The sequence below is a fragment of the Mus caroli genome, unplaced genomic scaffold (assembly GCF_978045245.1).
Source record: "Mus caroli unplaced genomic scaffold, Mus_caroli_1 scaffold_2, whole genome shotgun sequence".
In the NCBI taxonomy this organism is placed as follows: domain Eukaryota; kingdom Metazoa; phylum Chordata; class Mammalia; order Rodentia; family Muridae; genus Mus; species Mus caroli.
Genome location: NW_028227257.1, coordinates 89,234,938 through 89,252,541, shown reverse-complemented (window position 1 = coordinate 89,252,541; position 17,604 = coordinate 89,234,938). Strand labels below are relative to the sequence as shown.

Sequence of the window (17,604 nt, the reverse complement as noted above, 5' to 3'; positions counted from 1 at the left end):
TCTCTATGTAGCTCTGGCTGTCCTAGAATTTGTTATGTAGAGCAGGCTAGCCTCAAACTCACAAAGATGCCTGCTACTGTTTCCCAAGTGTTAGTATTAAAGGACTGGGCCACCAAGCCAGCTTTAAGTTTAATTATTTGTGTGGAATAACTGTTAACTCGAGTATGTGTGTGTTGGATGCCTGCATATGGACACCGAGGTTGACCACTAGTATCTAGTGTCTCCCTCTAGTACTCTCTACCTTTTTGGGGTGTGTGTGTGTGTGCTTTTACTTTTAGTATGGGTTGGTTTGCATACATGTGTGTGGTAGCCAGGGTTAGACTTTAGTTATCTTTCCTTGATCACTCTATCTTTTTCATTTTTGGAGAGAAAGTCTTTCACTGGGCCTCAAGTTCACCAATCAGTTAGACTAGTTGGCCAGAGAACTCCAGGGATCTGCCTGTCTCTGCTTCTCCCAAGGCTATGGTTATATACATTTAATACCATGCCAGGATTTTCTGTGTTTTTTTGGGGGATGGGGGATTCTTTCTGGTCCTTATGCTTATGCGGCAGGCCTGGTTGCCTCTTTGCTACTTTAAAGATCTCATTAGAGAGATAGGCTTTGCAATTGAAGACACTTATATTCACAGCCAGAGATCTACCTGTAGAAAGCCTATCACTGGTTTTAGGTTTGAGATTAAGGAGTGGGGGGCGGGGTAGAAGAATGGGAGACGGGAGAGGGAGAGGGAGAGGGAGAGGGAGAGGGAGAGGGAGAGGGAGGGAGAGGGAGAGGGAGGAAAGGGAGAGGGAGGAAAGGGAGAGGGAGAGGGAGAGGGAGAGGGAGAGGGAGAGGGAGAGGGAGAGGGAGAGGGAGAGGGAGAGGGAGAGGGAGAGGGAGAGGGAGAGAGAGGGAGAGAACTTTAGTGTCCCTATCTTGTGCAGTGCTGAACTTTTAAATTCTCCTAATCAAGTCCTGAGTTCCTCCTGCTCGACATGGTTTTCCTCAATTGCTTCTCACACAGCTGTGAGTGTAAGATTTAGTAGATGGAATGTGTTTGCAAAATCTGTTTTGTTCATTGGAACATGTTTATCAAGAAAGAAAGAAAAAAGCCCTGTCCCTTCTCACTATTTACTTTTTGGTGACTGCCTCCTGGGATTGGAACTGGATAAACAGATGGACTTCCCGGAAGGAATCAGGCCAAACGCCAGGGTGTGTATATATATCTTAATATGTATGTGGCAAACAGTCTTCATCCAAGCAGCTGTGTTGGTTTGGGAGAGAAGAGTGGGGACAGTGTTTAATGGACGCCCACTGCCCCAAAGGTGTATCTCCCTGGTGGAACACAGCATGCCAGAAAGTCTCTAGAGCTCTCAGATGTATGAGCCAATTTCATTTACTGGCCTCTGGCTGTAGCAATTAAGGGCTGTGCCAGATTCAAAACTATTGCTTGTCATTTGTTCTGGGTTTGTTCGGTTTCATGAGTGCCCGTGGTGTTCCAGCTACACTAGCTACAATGATGAGTGAAAGACTGTGTACCTTCACAGGATCCTGGAAATGTGTGGATCCATGTCGCGCGCGCATGTGTCTGTGTGTGTGTGTGTGTGTGTGTGTGTGTGTGCACACGTGCGCGTGCTCTCACTCCCACATGGAACTCTTAGGAGGCTTGAAGGATAAGTATCTCCCAGATTATGGGCAAGCATAACTGTTAGAGAGATTCAGATATAGTGAGCACTCATGGGCTGCCTGCTGTTGCTGAAGGGGAATAGGAGGGGTTGTAGAGAAGCCCCTCCCCCTTTTATAATCAATATAAACCTCTGCTGCAGGGTGGATTAGAGGGGGAAAATTCACTATTTGATTTACTTTCATAATTCAACATACTTCAACCCCAAGGTCTAAAGAAAATTTAATTGCAGGGGAATTAAAAAAAACATATGCCCTTCTGCCTCCATTGCTTCACAAAATACAGTACATATGAATAAGTCTTTCTTCCTGGAAAATTTCATTTATACAATGATTTTAGAAATAAAAATATTGTCCAAACATGGAATTGTTGTCCAATAGAGACAAAAGCTAAAAACAAAACCACTTGCTAAGGATAGCACGGACTACATTCATCAGTTTCAGGCAGCTTGAGGCGAGAACATTAAATGATTAGAGTTAGTGGACCAAGGTGCTGTAGGTAACGGACTTCATAAGGACGGAACAAAGACTCTGCTTCTAACAAAGCTGCTGCAGACCTTTCCGCTGCAGTGAGCACTGAGCAAGAAGGATGCTGCCCAGGAAATGAAAGACCTCAATCGTTCCTCTTCAGTGAGCGGAGCCCAGGAGGAGGGTTCCAGGGAGCTCTCTCAAACACTCTTTAATAATCCCATCCAGAGCCTTTGATTCCAGGAACATGCTGAAGAATAAACAGCCTATTAATCTGAGTTTGCTGGTGTGCCCGAGTATTCAGAGCAGCAGTGAACTAACCCCCTGGCTCTTTCAGGCATCCGACTGCACACCATTGCTGCTCCACTGCACAGCTTGGCTCCTCCTTCCACCTCTGCATGCAATTTGTCCTTGGAAAAGCTTCAAGGTTTGGGGGTCCCAATGGTTTCATCTAAAGATGGCCAGGCCAAACCCAGGGTGCAAAGAATGGAAACAGCGTATCCTTGTTTGGCCACCAGAAGGCACAGCCATGTGACCAGGCTCAAATGAGAACTGTGCGGGTAGTGTGACTGGGTAAGGAGACAAAGTCATCAGTCTGCCTCGTTCTGAGCCAAGCTGACAGCCACAGGCCTGGGAAAGGAAGGCACAGTTTCAATTGCTTCCTAGTCTTGGTTACCTTGGTGGCAGGAAGAGCTCCTATATGGGTGAGCTCTGGGGGCCAGTCTGTGGAAACAGTTCTGGAAGTTCTGCTGAAGTGGACATTAGTGAGCAAGGGCCCTGAGGTCTGGAGAAGTGCAGCACAAGACAGACAGCAACCTTTGCCCTCGTCCTTTCACTGAGTTCCTCTTTAAAAATAACCAGGGATGAAGCATCAGGTTCTTTTTCCTGTTTTGAGGGGCGTTACAAAGAGGCTGCAGTATGAATCTGACACAACAACGCAGGCTCTCAGTTGTTCACACATTGTGATGCAGACTACAATTACAGGCTAAGGGTTGCCAGGAGGTGGGCAGAGCAGGTGGCAGTATCAGTGTCACCCAACACACACACACGCACACGCACACACACATGTACATGCACCACACTTTAAAAATGCATATCCTTCTGACTCGAAATTTATATTATTAAGAAAACCACATTTAATAAAATCTTCCTCTTACAAAAATAATTTCGGCCAGGTTGTATTGGTGATTCAAGCCTTTAATCCAGCACGTGGGAGGCAGAGGCAGGCGGTTTTCTGAGTTCGAGGCCAGCCTGGTCTACAGAGTGAGTTCCAGGACAGCCAGGGCTACACAGAGAAACCCTGTCTTGACAGGCAAAACAAAACCAAAATTTCAAAGATGTGCTTCTACGGCAGCAGTTCTCAACCTTCCTAATGCTACAACCCTTTAATACAGCCAATTCCTCATGTTGTGGTGACCCCCCCAGCCATAAAAATTATCTTCATAGCTACTTCATAACTGCAATTTGGCTACTGTTATGAATTGTAATGTAAATATTTTTGGAGACAGAGGTTTTTCCAAAGGGGTCTCGACCACAGCTCTAAGTCTTCTGACTCTGTTGCCAGAGAGGGAGCGGCACCTTAAGAAAGGAAAGAGAGGCATGAAAGCCAAGGCTGCTTCTATGACTGACTCCAAGCTGCTGCAGAGGCCCAGAGGCCACACAGCTCTAGGTCTGAGCTCCTCTGAGGTCATTTGTTAGAAGTGTGGTCTTAGGCCCTTGAAATCGGTGAGCTTCAATCTCCTCATTTACAAAATGAGAATATCCTCACGGGATGAGTGTGAGGAGTATATAAACACACCCAAGCCATTCAGGATATTGCCTGGAACACAATAAGTGCTCCACAAAACATCGCTGTGCTTAATGTCTTGATTTCTAATTATGGGTACAGCAACCAAACACGGATGTGTGGGAGATCCAAGTAATGGCTGGCACATAAACGGCATGACATGGGAAAGTCTCTATTGAGCTGAGGTGGCCAGGTTCATAGGTGTTATAGGACTTTAGAAACAAAAGTTTGGTTTCCACGAGCTACTGACTAAATGTGAGCTCACATGGTTGGAATAATGTGAGCTCAACGGCCGGAATGCCTGAGACCTCATTTTTGACTTGGAATATTCCCACCCCAGATTCTGGTCTTGCAGGCACAGCCCTTTCTGTCTAGGCTGCCACCTGTTGAGACAAACAGATGCTATCTGAATGCAAGGGGGCTTGCAAGCATAGATCTGATATCAGACAGCCTTCCTCTGCAGCATTCCTGGGGTCATGAAATGACAAACATTCCAAAGGGCTGAATCTAACCCTTCTTGCCCTGTAATCGGGGCTTTATGAAACTGCTTCTTGTGACTGCCCTCGGTACCTCTTGAGTCTGTGAGGTGGACTTCATTAATATTGATGTGCTGTAGCTCGTTAACCTCATTTGATGTTTATTTACAACCATTCTTCTCATATGCTAATGAGTGACACTGGGCTCTTCAGATAGAAAGTGGGGAATGGGACTCCCTCTGCCAGCATCTCCTTGGCAAACTCCGGTCCCTTGAAACTGAAGTTTGCACAGAGGGAATGAGGCCAAGTGGAGAGAATGCAGTGGAAAGGACAAAATGATGTGAAAAGAATGTCTGCAATGTAATGGGGCAGAGAGAAGCCCAGCTGCTCGCCATGATGTGAGGCGGTTGGGTTACACCCACCCATGGGTAGCAAAGAGAAGCTGGTGGGATCTGAGGTTGCTGCAATGGACAGTTTGGCAGATTTGAGAGTTAGGGAGAGGAGTGGTGTCAAGAACTGAAGGCCTCTCTAGAATTTATCCCGTCTTCAAATAGGATCTAAGAGACCAGTAGACGGGGATCTGGTTGATTTCTGCCCAGCAGCCCTGTGCTTGTCACACCTAGCTTGGAGAAAGAATATTTCCAAACAAGCCTGTGAAACAAGCAGGTACAGGAAACCACTGCTGTTTCTCTCCCTTCGAGTTACCCAGGTAAACTAGACAACAGCTGGATACACTGGCACGGAAGACCAGAGGGTAGGGGAACTATTTCTAATATCCTGTTGTTTCAGGGCTGCTAAGCCTAACGGGCCACAGGTCTCTCCCAAGTTTTACAGTGCCGATTGAGTGAGTCTTGAGCTGCCTCACCCATTCTAAGTGTTTGAAACTACAGAAGACAAATGGTGGGGGCGGGAGTGGACCTACTTCTGATGTATAAATGTGGGTAACACAAGCAACAACAGCAACATTTCCTAAATGTCCACTCCCACTCTCCTCTCACGCTGCCCACTTTCTGTCACTGTTTAGACAATTATGCCTGCCCTGCCTTTGGGAACCACACCCTCTTCTTTCTCCAGATCTGGCTTCTTCTTTGAAGCACTTTGAAGATCATCTCTACCCTTGATGTGCTGTATACGGCTGAAGAGGCAAGAGAAGAAAGAAACCTCCTACATTAAAGATTTAACCACATTTTATTTAAGCATGAAGTATTGGTTCTAACGGGTAGGTTTTATGTTTAAGTTGTTTGTCTGAAATCTTTACCCCTTAGGGGACAAATTTCATCTTCTTTTAAGTTCTCTCTGAACTCAGTTCCTTTTAGAAGAACGTAATAATCAATAGCAATTTGCATCAGACCTGACGATCTACAGCTTGCCTAGGCAGAGGGAAAACAGCTCAGAAAGAGGAACTAACATCTACATGCTTGTTCTAGACCACAGGGATGCTCTTCAACCTTGCTGCGTTGTCTTTACCCTCAACCCCATTGGATATGTGTTTCCTAGCTACATACCAAACTATAACACCCCCCTTCTTAATCACTGAAGAAACAATCTTCTGTCCTGCTGGAGGTAATACTGCCCCCACTGAAAATGCATGTTCTAGCTGAGTGTGGCGGCACAGGCTGAGATCCCAGTACTTGGGAACTAGAATCAGGAGTTTAAGGCCATACTTGGTAAAACAGCCAGTCTGAGTTGCGTGAGATCCTATGTCCAAAAACTAAAAGAAGTTGAGAAGGAGCAGGGAGAAGAGGAGAGAAGGCATGAGAAGAAAAGATGTTGGGGGTGGTGACTCGTGCCTGCAATCCTGGCTTTCAAGAGCCTAATCTCAGGGGGCTGGAGAGACTGACTCAGTGGTTAAGAGCACTGGATTCTCTCCTGAGGACTCTGGTTCAAATCTGAGCACCCACATGGTGGCTCACAACTGTCTCTAATTTCAGTACTGGGGTATCTGGCACCCACAAATAGACATATGGACAGGCAAAACACCAACACACATAAAAAAGTAAATTAAAACAACAAAAACAAACAAACAAGACCATAAGAGCCTATAATATTCTCTCAAAAGGAGCATCAATGACATTCTGTTCTGATGAGAGAGAGAGAGAGAGAGAGAGAGAGAGAGAGAGAGAGAGAGAGAGCACTTTGTGTCTATCTAGTTAATGACAGTTCTTCCAAGAGAGAGATCAAAATCCTTTCCTTTTTCGCCTCCCTACACTGGGCCTGATCTAGCCACAGAATAAATGGCTACTTCTTGGCAGTGGGTTAGCTTTTCACAATAGTCCTATTTGAGGAGGTAATAGATTGCCAGACCCCTCAAAGTCCCCCAAATACTTTTTCCCCTCAAAGTCAACAATATGCTTCCTTGTAAGAGAATTAAGTAGGATGGAGTTCATTATCTCATTAGATTTCTCCCGAACCTCCGTGGAGGCGGTGGTTGCTGCGGCTGTTCCCTTCCCACAGACAGAGACATGGCGGCTGGGCACAAGGCAGCTCACATAGGTCACAGGGTGATCGTGCTTCAAGCAAACACCTTTCTGACCCCATGAGGTTGCTCTGGGGTTGTCTAGACTCATGTCCTCTGGTTCTTACTTTAATATAGGATAATCACACTGACAGAAATGTGTTTTGACTGTGTTGTCTCCACCAACACCGGTTTCTCTCCATCTGCCAGGAGAAAGCAAAGGCAGGCAGTGCTAAGTGGGCCTCTAAGAACAGACATTATGCTGCATGTCTGTAACATCAGCATGCATGAAGGCAGGTGGATCTCTCTGAGTTCAAAGCCAGCCTGGTCTACAGAGTGAGTTCCAGGCCAGCTAGGGCTGCAGAGTGACATCTGTCTCAAAAAAAAAAAAAAAAAAAAGGCAAAGGCCATCATGGTGGTGAAGAGAAAGAACTCAGGCTATTGTTCCAAAGGTCACTGTAGACAGAAGCACAGAGGACTGTGTATGAGTACCCCCTTTTCTGAGACAACCTCCACAAATGGGGGGAGAAGCACTGAACCAGAATGTGCTCCTCAGGAAATGCAAAAACCTGGATCAAGACCTCCCACAAACACTCTTCAAGCAACAAGAGATATTTAGCAGTCGTGGGAACTGACCACCTCTTTAAAAGCTAGCCGCAAGTGAGTAGGAATTAGAGGTTAGTGAGCCAAATAAAAAATGCTATGTCAAAGGGCTCTTCTCTGTAAACTAGGCTTACAGAGGTTAGGCTTCCAGGGCCTTTAGTGTCCCAAGTAAATCAGTATGAGGATTCCCTCAAAATAAAATGCTATATATTTCTTCTAGAGAGTGATAATGTGTCATCCATTAAATAGATCTGTACCTCATCCACTCTCATACTGACTATCTATTCTACTAAAGATGAGAAAGGAAGGGCATTGGGTATTGCTGTTCATATGGCCAGCCTTAAGTAATATCATCTCCAATACATGTGTCCTCATGTGATTTAATCCACACTGTGGCAGACGGCCTTTCTATCTGAAGACGTGGAGATGACCTGGTGATGTGTTAAACGCTTTAACATTCTGCCAAGATCCAAAAGGTATACCCTTGATCTATCAAAGACACCAAGGGGAATGTCAGAGTAGGTTAGTCAATAGTTTACTGTTTGTTTTGTAAATAACAAACAAATAAATCTTAAGGCAAAGCAAAAACAGTAAGAGCTCAAAATTTCTTATTTTGCCTTAAAGAAAATAAATCAGAGCCAGGCAGTGGTGGCGCATGCCTTTAATCCCAGCACTTGGGAGGCAGAGGCAGGTGGGTTTCTGAGTTCGAGGGTAGCCTGGTCTACAGAGTTAGCTCCAGGACAGCCAGGGCTATACAGAGAAACCTTGTCTCAAAGAAAAAACAAAAATAAATAAGTAAATAAAAAATTAAAAATAAATAAATAAATTGGGACCTGTGAGGCAGCTCAATGGGTAGAGACAGCTTAGTTTATAAAAGCTCTGCTGCTAAGACTAATGAGCAAAGCTGAATCCAAGGACCCACATTACCATAGGGAAAGTCCTCTGACATCCACATGTGACACCCCCCCCCCATCTACACACAAATAAATGAAAGGAAGTTTGTAAAAGGGAATGTTTGAAAAGAAAAACATCTCCTACTGGCTGTTATAATGGGAATGAATCCCACAAATGCCATAGCTCCAGTTCTGAAGGAGTCAACATTCTCTTCTGTCTTCTGTGTGTGTGCATGGCACACACAAATAGGCATATGCTTATCTTGTCCCATAGACACACACACACACACACACACACACACACACACACACACACACAGATAATCTAGAAAGCAAACAATTCTTTTGCTTTTTTCAGGGCCTCTCCAAGATCAAAACAAAAGAGACTCTCCTGAGAGTTCTGTAGATTACCTGCACAAGGCAAGACTTTTATAGCAGGGCCAGGCATGGTAGTTTATGCCTTTTAGCATTGTGGAGGCTGAGGCAGGCAGATCTATGTGAGTTCTAGGCCAGCCTAGTCTACATAGTGAGTCCCAGGTCAGCTGGGGTTATATAGTGTGATATATCTTCCTATGAAGAACTACAGGCACTTAATGACTGCTGAGAAAGGGAAAGAATCAGTCTTGCTCAGGGACCAGCTCCTAAGTAGTTAGCCAATACCACATAGTCAGCTCTAAAAGCATAATACAAGCAACACTGAGTGGACTCAGCATATGTAGTTATATATTTATATGTGATAAGAAAAGAAAGCAATAGAGTTAATGAATGGAAGGAAGGCCTGGAGGTAGAAGAAAAGGCACCATGTATAATGATAGGGAATTAAAGATGATCAAAGTTATTATACAAAGTATAAAATGTCATAATGAAACCCATTATTTTGTACAATTAATAAATGCTAATAAAATGAAAAACAGAAGAAAGGAATCCTTATGACTCCACAGAATCAAAGTTTATGAACAATAACATTTTCTGATGCTTGAGATAAATTAGTGTAACTTCTCAAGGCGTCTAATTCTTGTTTGCTTTCCTTCACTCATACCTGTGCCTCTTCTCCAGAAGGCAGTCTTTCCTTCTAATCAGTTGCTATTCACTTATGTGAGTTATCCAGAAAAGGCACGTTCAGATTCAAGTGGATAGATGTTCCCTGGGCAAGGGCTGGAGGGAAGGGAGGATGAAAGCCATCATTTAGTGGGGGTAGCTTCAGTTTGGGGGTGAAGCACAGGTTCTGCGAATGAGTGGGGATGACAATGAACTTAATACCACTGAATTTTACACATATATTTTACAATAATGAAAAGTAATGTAGTTTGAATAACCCAGAAATGGGGTTCTTTAATCATTCATTCACACACACCATGGCTAAGGCAGGTCTATAAACCTTCCACTCACCAACATCACTGGGTATGCATTTAAGCTACAGATTCTTTGACCACAGCCCAGACAGGCTCTTTGTTTTCTTTTTATACCCTTTTAAGCAATGAAAGGAGACTATCCATAGTTATTAAGCAGTAGTTTCTTAAGGAACAGTTAGTTTAAAGGAAAGTAAAGGTTGCAAACACTTGGCTGCAGAGGCCCATCTAAGTAAAAAGCATCCTCTCCCATATGGCTTCTGGGAGCTAGTCTGCAGTATATAAAATAAGCAAAACTGAAAACAACAAACAGCAAACAAAAATGCCCCCAAACAAAACAAAGAACCTTCATATTCCTAAGGGAATTTGTCTTGTGATAACACAGTTTTTGTTTTGTTTTGCTTTGTTCTTTTTCTTTTTTAGCTCCAGGAAGATACTGGAATTCTATAAATGGCAGAGAGCAAAGAGGTGCTGGAATACCTAAAAACATTAAAATTATATATAAAAAATTCTGCCTGGTTCAAAGATTAGTTTGGTCTTCTGTCTGTCCGTCTCTTCCTTTCTCTCTGTCTGTGTCTCTGCCTATCTCTGTCTGTGTGTGTGTGTGTCCCTAGCTGTCCTGGAACTCACTCTGTAGACCAGTTTAGCCTCAAACTTGGAGATCTGCTGCCTCTACCTCCAGAATAAAGGTCGCCACACCCAGTGATACTTCTTTTAGTCAGGAACCAAAATAAAAATCACATCACCTGGCAGGACTGTTTGTTTTGTTTTCAAAACAAACATGTTTTCTCTGTGTAGCAGCCCTATCTGTCCTGGAACTCACTGGTCCAAGCTGGCCTCAGACTCATTCTCAGAGAGCTGCCTGCCTCTGCCTCTCAGAGTGCGGGGAAGGACTATTTTTAATGATCTGTAAACTTCATGAGACAAGCATACCCTAAATCTTGAAGTGGGGAAAGGTATTTCAAGACCTTCAAACCAGTCATTGCTCCAATATATCAAACATCCTGTGCACGTCTTTCCTTTGGATTGGGAAGCAAAAGGAGAAGAAAACCTGGAGATGAGTTGGGCATGGGGACAAAGTTCCTAGCTGAGCTCCTTCAAGCACTGCAGCCGCCCTAGACTCCACTCTTGTGGCCTTTAACCAAATCCTTCCAGCTCAGCCTATTTTCTCCTCAGTGATTTCAAAGCCTCACCAAAGGCCCTTCAGGCTGAACTAAACAAATCATGGGAAAGTTAGAAGAGAGGATGCAATGACTAACATATAGTCTTGGCCATTTCTCCTCAGAACTGTCTCTAATTTGAACGGTGAGCAGAGGAAAAGCAATTTAAAAGTTGTATCAATAAAATAAAGATATTGTCAAATAATACAACTTTTTTTTGAGAATTACACTTCTTTTATTTCACAATGAAACTATCTCCTATTACTAGTTGTTAAATAAACTATCTGCTATTATAAGTTGTTAAAAAAATATGATCTTTAGGGCTGAAGAGATGCCTCAGGTTAAGAGCCCCAGCTGCTCTTCAGAGAACATGGGCTCAGTTCCCAGCAGCCACAAGCCAGTTCCTAACTGTCTGTAACTCCAGCTCTAGAGGATGTAATGTCCGCCTTTAGCCTCCGTGAACACAAAAACACACAAGCAGGCAAAACACCTATACACATAAAGTAAAACTACAGATAGAAAACATAAACTTCAAGAGTGCATACAATCCCAGTTTAGAATTGGCATTAGAAGTCACCTTATCAGTCCGGCTCCTTCCTAGTTCTGTTCCTGGACTTACTTCTGAACACCGTTGTTAGCACCATCTAGAAAAGCACTGTCCAATAGAATGTTCTGCACTGCCTAATACAGTAAAAGCCAATAGCCATACAGAGCTTGTAAGTGCTTAGCTAAAATAACTAAGAAATCTGAAGCATATTTAATTAAAAAGTCAATTTTCTTGAGATACAGTTGACATACAAAACCCCACATACGTATGAACATGTACAGTCTGATGTTCCTGGACAATGTGTGGAACTCCTATCACTACCATCAGGATACGACACATCTACCCCTTCTGAAGAAGCTCCTTGCTTCCTTCCTTTGGCTGTGTGGCAAGAATACCTGATATGATTATGGGATCCAGCCTTCTAAAATACGCAGCATGCATATCTGTGGATGATAGGCACTACACCGCAGGGCAGTCGCTGGAACTAAAACTTTAGGCCAAACAGTAACTTTACATTAACTGAACAATAACGCCACACACCCCTGTCCTCTCTAACCATCCTATGATCTGACTTCATAGCTTCATTAATTTAGTTTATGCTTAAATGACTTCATGAGGCTACTGGGCAAACATCTAGCACGTTCTTTGTGGTCTATGCTGCTTTGTTTTGTTATTCTTTATCTGTGATGGGGGCTCACCATGTAGCTTAGGCTGGCCTGGAACTTACTGGGCAACCCTACCTAAAATTCTCCTGCCTCAGCCATATGAAGCATACAGAGTTGCTTTGTTACTGTGAATAATGGGAAAGTCATTGCTTTCCAAGTAACTCTTTCCATTATGGACAAGGCAAATTTAGGCATGTCACTATCCACAAAGGATAAGATAAATCCAAGGGCTAGGAAAATATCCCACCACAGCATGGTAGAGGCAGAGGCAGGCAGGTCTCTCAGCTTGAGGCCTAGTCTAGTGAGTTCCATGGTAACCAAAAATACACAGTGTGTCCTTGTCTCAAACAAAACACAACAAAACCAAAAAACTGTACATTGTGAAATCACTTTTCCTGGTAACTTCCACCTTCTGGATTTGATTCTGTGTTTCAAAACCACATGAAACAAGGGAGCCCTGGGCACAGGCCAAATCATTAACTCACTCTTTCTTCTTTCTTTCTTTCTTTCTTTCTTTCTTTCTTTCTTTCTTTCTTTCTTTCTTTCTCTTTCTTCCTTCCTTCCTTCCATTCGTTCTTTCTTTTCTTTCTTCTTCTTTTCTTTCTTCTTCTTCTTCTTCCTTCTTCTTCTTCTTCTTCTTCTTTTCTTTTCTTCCTCCTCCTCCTTCCTCCTCCTTCTTTTCTTCCTCTTCTTCTTCATCTCCTTCCTCTTCCTCTTTTTTTTTTTTTTGAGTTTAACATTCCTGGTTCCCATAAATGTTCCTAATTATTTAATTATTTGGTTTCAAGTCACATCACCAACAACAGGACATCCTTCAGTTAGCCAATGTTAATAATTGGACAACAGCTAACATTTATTAAGACTAGTAAGTGCTCGGTTGCTAAGTGAGGCAATTCTCACCCAGTATCTCCTTTCAGTCCCACACCACCTATGAGGCTAAACTGATTGCCCTACTCTTACTGCTGAGCTTAAGGGGCTTACCCAAGATCACTCTGTATACAACCAGGACTAAAGCTAGTCTATATTTCAAAATTATTGCTCTCTGCCATTGTTAACTTGCCTCCCTTTAAAAACATAGTGCCCAAACTAAACACTTGCTGTCAGGGATCATTTGCTCACTGTAGGATGTAGTTGGGACTTTGTTAAGCTCTCCATATCTGGCATTCAAACAATGTTTGGCATAAATAAGCACTCAGTAAGATTTGGAGGAAGAAGAATGAATAAATATAGCAACAACCTTTTGTAACTTTAACTTTTTAAAATCCTATTTTTTTTAATTTTAATTACATATTTTCCTCAATTACATTTCCAATGCTATCCCAAAAGTCCCCCATAGCGCCCCCCACTTCCCTACCCACCCATTCCCATTCTTTTGGCCCTGGCATTCCCCTATATTGGGGCATATAAAGTTTGCAAGTCCAATGGGCCTCTCTTTCCATTGATGGCCGACTAGGCCATCTTTCGATACATATGCAGCTAGAGACAAGAGCTCCGGGGTTCTGGTTAGTACATCATGTTGTTCCAACAATAGGGTTGCAGATCCCTTTAGCTCCTTGGGTACTTTCTCTAGCTTCTCCATTGGGAGCCCTGTGATACATCCAATAGCTGACTGTGAACATCCACTCCTGTGTTTGCTAGGCCCCGGCATCGTCTCACAAGAGACAGCTATATTTGGGTCCTTTCAGCAAAATCTTGCTAGTGTATGCAATGGTGTCAGCGTTTAGAAGCTGATTATGGGATGGATCCCTGGATACGGCAGTCTCTAAATGGTCCATCCTTTCATCATGGCTACGAACTTTGTCTCTGTAACTCCTTCCCTGGGTGTTTTGTTCCCAATTCTAAGAAGGGGCACAGTGTCCACACTTTGGTCTTCATTCTTCTTGAGTTTCATGCGTTTAGCAAATTGTATCTTATATCTTGGGTATCCTAAGTTTTGGGCTAATATCCACTTATCAGTGAATACATATTGTGTGAGTTCTTTTGTGATTGTGTTACTTCACTCAAGATGATGCCCTCCAGGTCCATCCATTTGGTTAGGAATTTCATAAATTCATTCTTTTTAATAGCTGAGTAGTACTCCATTGTGTAAATGTACCATAATTTCTGTATCCATTCCTCTGTTGAGGGACTTCTGGGTTCTTTCCAGCTTCTGGCTATTATAAATAGGGCTGCTATGAAAATAGTGGAGCATGTGTCCTTTTTACCGGTTGGGACATCTTCTGGATATATGCCCAGGAGAGGTATTGCTGGATCCTCCGGTAGTACTATGTCCAATTTTCTGAGGAACCGCCAGACTGATTTCCAGAGTGGTTGTACAAGCTTGCAATCCCACCAACAATGGAGGAGTGTTCCTCTTTCTCCACATCCTCGCCAGCATCTGCTGTCACCTGAATTTTTGATCTTAGCCATTCTGACTGGTGTGAGGTGGAATCTCAGGGTTGTTTTGATTTGCATTTCCCTGATGTTAAAATCCTATTTTTAATGATGGTTCTTAAACACTTTAACCTCCCTTCTAGCTCACCACCCAGCAGAAGTAGTGGGAATGTAAGGATATGTATGGGGCAGTGGAGCTGTTTAGAAATGGTTCTTTGGAGCAAATCCTGTGTTGTCAGGAAATCATAATTTAGTTCACAGTTCAGCAGCAGCAGCTCGATCCACTGGAAAGCACTTCATGGATACACCAGCAGTCCAGTTCTGTAGTGTGAGGATAGCAAGCATGAATCAGCAGCAGAGGCACTGCCTAGCAGAGACAGGCAGACCTCAGCCTTGGCACTGGTCAGTAGGAAGGACTGGCATGAATGCCAGGAGAAGTTCTTGGCTGTGCCTCTCTCAGCGAAGCTAAGATCAGTGAAGATTCGAGATCAACAAGAGTTGTACAGCTAGCTGTACCGGGAAACCAATCTCAGCCCCCAGCACTACCACTGAGTCCTTTCATACTCCCTCCAAACATCTCATGTCCTCCATGGTCTTGCCTCAGCATGTGCATCTCTCTCATCTCAAATCACTCTGTAATCAGCCCAAGTTCAAGGAAGTGGCAAGAAACCACAGCACAGTATCAAAAGTTTTTTTGTGCATTTCTCTCTATGGAGTCTTGACAAATGTAGCTCAACTATGCAGTGTAAAGCAGACCAATACATGTCTTTAGTGAAGAATCCTTCAGCAGGTGTCTTTTCAAGTGCTTCTTTTAGCAGAACATCCTTTCAGTTGTGTCTGCATCAGCAAAAGGTTCCTTCATGAGTTTGCCTTAGTTTTCACTTGTGTCCACTTCAGGAAAACACTCCTTCAGGTGTTTGCCCCAGCAAAACATCATCCAACAGAACTGACTTTCCAAAAAACCAGTCAGTTTCTTTCCAATTCAACCTTTCCTTATTATTCCCTCTACTTTTGTATTAGGTCTGAAGTTCATTTAGCTTTTTTTTTTTTTTTTTGGTTTTTCGAGACAGGGTTTCTCTGTGTAGCCCTGGCTGTCCTGGCACTCACTTTGTAGACCAGGCTGGCCTCGAACTCAGAAATCCGCCTGCCTCTGCCTCCCGAGTGCTGGGATTAAAGGCGTGTGCCACCACGCCCGGCTTCATTTAGCTTCTTACTGAATACTAATACTCAGTTTACATCTGTTGGACTTGAAGTTGTGATGTAAAGGTGCATGTTTCATCCCTCTTTCTTTCCTTTTCTTTTTTCTTTCTTTACTTTTTGGTTTTTTGAGACAGGGTTTCTCTGTGTAGCCCTGGCTGTCCTGGAACTCACTTTGTAGACCAGGTTGGTCTCGAACTCAGAAATCTGCCTGCCTCTGTCTCCCGAGTGCTGGGATTAAAGGCGTGCACCACCACGCCCAGCTCTCTTTCTTTTATTAGTAGTGTGTCTGTGTCTGTATGTGTGCATGCACACGTGTAAATGCATGTTCCTTTGTATAAGTGTGTGTGTAGCCTGGAGATCAACTTCAAGTGTCTTCCTCAATTATTTGCCACTTCATTCTAGATGTTTAGACAATTAAAATATCTTTTATGTGTGATATGTGTACATGTTTCTCTCTCTCTCTCTCTCTCTCTCTCTCACTCTCTGTGTGTGTGTGTGTGTGTGTGTGTGTGTGTGTGTGTGTGTGTGAATGTCATGCCTGTGGAAGTCATACGACAACTTTGGCTGGTAGGGTTCTTTTTATTAGTTTAACTAGCTAACTAACTAATTAATTAATTAACTTTACATCCTGACTGCATTTTCCCCTCCCTCTTCTCCTGGCATACCTCCTTTCTCTTCAGAAAGCCTCCTGTGGATATATATATATATATATATATATATATATATATATATGGATATATATATATATATTTTTTTTTTAAGATAGAAACTCTGGTTTTATGTTAACTTTACTTTTTTCTTTCTTTCTTTCTTTTTTGGTCAACTGCAAGATGAGCCTGCAGAAACATGAATATTTCAGTCACAACAGAAATAGTAACTTTTGGGGCTTTTCTTCCTCTGTGTCTCTGATTTCCCAACAATGTTCAGCCGAATAACAAAGGCAATACAATCGCAATTGAGTGTACAAAGGCCATATAATAGCAATTGAGTGTACTATCATCAATTGCACTCTCATCACGGTTCTAACAGACTGAATAAGTTTCATTAGCTGAGATTTAATTCCTGGCTCCTCTCTGAATCTACCAATTCCCTGGTCTGTTCCCCAGCCAATGTTCTTGAGGAAGTGCTCCTCATGCAGCACAGCGATGGTATTCACGCACAGCAGGGCCGCGTGCATCAGGGAGTACAGCGTGAAGGCCATAGTTACTTTAAATTGTCCCCAGGGCAGATTGCCCTCCTGTGAATATTAACACTGGTAGTTCTTCCATCTTGCTTGAGACAGGTTGTCGTTTACTGCTGCACATGCCAGGCTAGCAGGCCTGTGCTCTTTTAGGGATTCTCCAATGTCCCCATACCATTTTGCTACAGAGGCACTGGGATAATAGATAATAGCTATCTACTGTACTCAGTACTGTACTGTACTGTACTGTACTGTGAGTGCTGGAGACTCAAAGTCAGGTCCTCAGGTTTGCGTGGCAAACACTTTACCCACTGGGCTGTCTCCCAGCCTGCTTCCACATTCTCTTCCAAGACAAGGACTCTCACTGAAGCTGGAGCTTACCCACTCAGCGAGACTGGCTGGCCAGGAGGCCAGCTTAGGGATGCCTTCCCAGTGTTGGGATTATAATATTTATTCCTATGCTCAGTTTGTACATGAGTATCAAACCAGGCCCTGCTTATGTGGTGGTTGCAAGTATTTTACTCACTAAGCCAGCCCCCTGACAGTCTCATTATTTTTCTTGACCAACTTTTTTAGCAGTCTATGTCTGTCTGTCTGTCTGTCTGTAGGTATGTATGTATCTTTTTTCTTTCTTTTTTCTATCATCTATCTATATATATATCATCTATATATTATCTATCTCTGTCTCTCTACCTATCGTCTGTCTGTCTGTCTGTCTGTCTGTCTGTGGTGCTGGGGATTGAACAAGGAAGCACTCTACCTCAGCTATACCCCTAGTTCCTTAATGCA

At 43.3% G+C, this 17,604-nt stretch overlaps 1 protein-coding gene and 1 pseudogene across 5 annotated transcripts in view; both read right to left on the bottom strand.

The window, feature by feature from the left end:
- Positions 1-17,604, bottom strand: part of Cstpp1 (centriolar satellite-associated tubulin polyglutamylase complex regulator 1) — a 165,973-nt gene that overhangs the window by 47,593 nt on the left and 100,776 nt on the right. The window lies entirely within an intron of this gene.
- Positions 16,495-16,836, bottom strand: LOC110289352 (immediate early response 3-interacting protein 1 pseudogene; annotated as a pseudogene).